This window comes from Rutidosis leptorrhynchoides, chromosome 11 (assembly GCF_046630445.1).
Source record: "Rutidosis leptorrhynchoides isolate AG116_Rl617_1_P2 chromosome 11, CSIRO_AGI_Rlap_v1, whole genome shotgun sequence".
NCBI classification, from domain to species: Eukaryota; Viridiplantae; Streptophyta; class Magnoliopsida; order Asterales; family Asteraceae; genus Rutidosis; species Rutidosis leptorrhynchoides.
Genome location: NC_092343.1, coordinates 307,989,947 through 307,993,702, shown reverse-complemented (window position 1 = coordinate 307,993,702; position 3,756 = coordinate 307,989,947).

Sequence of the window (3,756 nt, the reverse complement as noted above, 5' to 3'; positions counted from 1 at the left end):
CAAAACGCGTTGTGTCATTTAAGCGTGAGTATTACATTATAATCCCATGATCACTCATGTGTGTGGGCAATGTGGGATTTGCCTAGGGTGTTACAAATATGGACTGTCGACATTGGATAATTAAAATGAATTAAAATATTGATTATAACATATGAAACTAAACATATCTTCAAGTTTGCCACTTGATCTCATCTTAAACCTCATCTGTATCTTGACGATTACAATCTGCGTTCAAACCTTTCATGATTCTTGAAAACACCTCAATCGATAGGATGAATCAATCGTACTTCATCTACGGAAGGAAAGGTTTATGCATATAGTTATGCACCTGAGAAACTCTCAGCAACTGGGTAAAAGTTTAACACGTAGCCGCATCAGATCCTTTGGCATTTATTAGCAAAAATAACTTTGCGATCCCTTTTCAAAGTAGCCAATTTTGTCACAGCTCCAGCAAGTCAACTTCGACTTTTCATTCGAAGTAGCCTTACTATAATCCTGATATATACAATTACCCTTTTTATAACGGAGAATTCTTTTATATTCCACCATATTACTAGAAGACGTACCAGCAGCCTCGTTGTTTTTTTTGGCTTAAATCTCTCTGACAAATCATTATATTTATTCATTGAAACCCTATCATATACTCATCCGCATCTTGTAACGAGAACTGCCATACCAATTACCGGGAATCAGCAAATTTGTATTTTGAGTCTCGCAACGTTTCCACATCAACAGTTATATGTATCCATATAACATTTATCTCTTAGAACTATGATCTTCCATTCTAAAATTCAGAAAAGCACCCAGTCTGTGAATTAATGCTCTAAATTTTGAAAAGTTGAATGAAGCAACAAAAACTATGGATGATTTTAACAGTCAAAAGTTTGATAAAAAAAAAAAGATACGTTGGAAAAGCTCAAAAGGAAGTTTGGTACTGAAAAACGAATTGAGCAAACCATGAAGGAGACTCTGAGCAAATCACAAGGACTAAACTTGTACATAAAGAACCCTGATGATTCTGTTTCTGATGAAGTCTTTAGTGAATATCTTGCTCCTTATTTATTCTAAATCCTTGCGAAAGGATTTTCTTCATCAACATTCGATCTCAGAAATTCTGAAAATATCATCATAAATATCTTTGATATTTCCGAGAATATTTTCATAACAATTCTTATCTGAAATCATTAATCTCTTCGTGCTATCAGTGTTACATCATATAGAAACTGTTAGTTTCTATATTCTGTAAACTTTCGAGCTTGAAATATGAATGTTATTGAAGTAATGTTTGGAACTGATGCATGAGTTAGTATAATATAATGACACTTGATCAACGTGATTATATTACAGTAAGTCATGCTGAATTTCTAATGGAACGTGATGATTCACAGATCATAACGTCATCAAGTGCCATGTTACACGACTCTTACATTCTACCCAATCTCCAAGTATATCAAGAACATATATTCTTAATAGTTCTATCTTTTCATATATTCTAGTAATTTGAAAAATCAAGATCGTGCCATTACGATTTCCTTCTAGAACGTTAACTATGTTCATTTCAAAATCCATATCTACGAATTCCGGATCATTATTCGCTTGACTTGAAGTCGGGAAGAGGAGACGAAAGTATGGAACTCTTGAATATAAAGAAAATATAAAGCTCGACAACAACACATAAATTACAAACCGTGCATATCAATACGTATTGCCACGTAAAGGCACGGGAAAATTAAAAACACTATAACCCCAAGATAATAGTAGAAGTAAATATAATCCTCCGGTGGTAGATGAAAGAGAAGAATGACATATATGAAAGTTAAGAGTATATCAAGGATCAGAACTGGATGGAGCATACTAATGAATGCTTTAAAAATATGAATCAGGGGAGAAAGAATGGAAGGTGTGAGCTGTGAAAATAAGGAAACGAAGGGAGTGAATTTATAGTAAAATATCCGACAGAGCAATCGAAACAGATTATTGCATTTAATCAAAGAAGATCTGATTTCCTATATCGCCGAAGAACCAAATCTTATTACGAAGATTTTCTTTAAATCCCATGAATTCCGGAAATCAATCATAACTACGTCATCAGTTCCCTCTCTTGCGATAGCTTCGATTATACTCTTCGCGTAATCAATTTTTTTTACCTATATTACTCACTGATGATAAAACTCTAATTTCTAGCTCAGATACGTCATGAAAACATACTTATTGTCAGCCATGACCATTCCACTCAAATTTCGGGACGAAATTTCTTTAACGGGTAGGTACTGTGACGACCCGAAAATTTCCGACCAAATTAAAACTTAATCTTTATATGTTCCAACACAATAAGCAAAGCCTGTAATGTTGAGTCTCGAAATGTTTGAACTATTTATATAGATTCATTTAACCTGTGACTATTTCCGACGATTCACGAACAATTGTGTGTAAATAAATATGTAAATATATATACATATATAAATATAAGAGTGCATATTAAGTTGTATTAATAAAATACAAAATAATCATTTGAATTGAAAATGTAAAATAATGTACAAGATAATTAAGATTAAAATTTATTTATGATTTAAACGAATTCTTATTTTTATTTATTATCATTTTTATTATATTATTTAGTTATTTTATTAGAATTATTATTAATATTATTAGGGTATTTACTATTAATATTTATTAAAAATAAAAATAGGGAATCCCATTCTGTTAGAAGTAACTATCAATTTTTTTTCTTTTTCTTCACATGAAAATAATTTACGTACTTTATGTCTCCAGTTTGTTACAAGTCTACTTCACAAATCAATTGAAAATCAATTTAACTGTTAAATCATGTACCTAATCACTCTATATAAGTTACAAACTGCAATTTGAGTTGAAAACAAAGAAAACCCAGAAAATAAGCTCGACACTCTGTACATTCATCTTTTTCACCATATTTTGATTTAGAACAAATTTTCAAAATGTAATAATGCAGTCATGTTAGGAATCGTCTATCTAAACTATCTGTAAGTTTTCAATCCTCAATTCTTTCTATTAATTTCTAATTTGAGAGTCAAAATTTTGGTTTTCAAAGTCAACTAAGTGTTCTTGAATCAAATTCGAGTTTGTTTTGATATCTCCAGTTAATTTGATGATCCATAAAGATTATAGGAATGATTTGCAACACAATTCATGTTGTAATCATAACCTATAACACTCTTAATCTAAAAATCAATTTTTGAGTTCTTGAGTTCTTCACAGTGATATACACTAACGTGAATTCGAAACAAATTTCAAAAACTAAAAATGTAGAGTTGTTAGGAATCATTTACTTAAACTTCCTGCAAAATCTCAAGTTTCAATTCTTGATAACGAATTCGAATTTGCGAGTCAAAGTTAAATTGTCAAAAGTCAACTGTTTTGTTCTTGGAGAAATTAGAGCTTTTTTTGATGTTTTAAGTTCAATTGACGATTTCAATAGTTTTTAGGAATGATTTGAAACATGTTTCATGTTGTAAAGATTGTCCAAAACGAACTCAAAATTGAAAACAAAATTTTTTTTTCTTGGCTACGAGCAAGCAGTAGGATTTTTTTGTTTTTTTTTCTCATTTTTTTTATATCATGAACACATTTTTATTTTTTGTTTCATGTTTGTTTAGAAGTCCTAAAACCATTTTGATGATTGACTATTAAGAATGAAGTTGTTTGATTGTTTAGATTTTGGTGAAGAAGATGAAGTGGGTTGAAACATGTAATAGATAAGTATTTGGGTTTGTATTA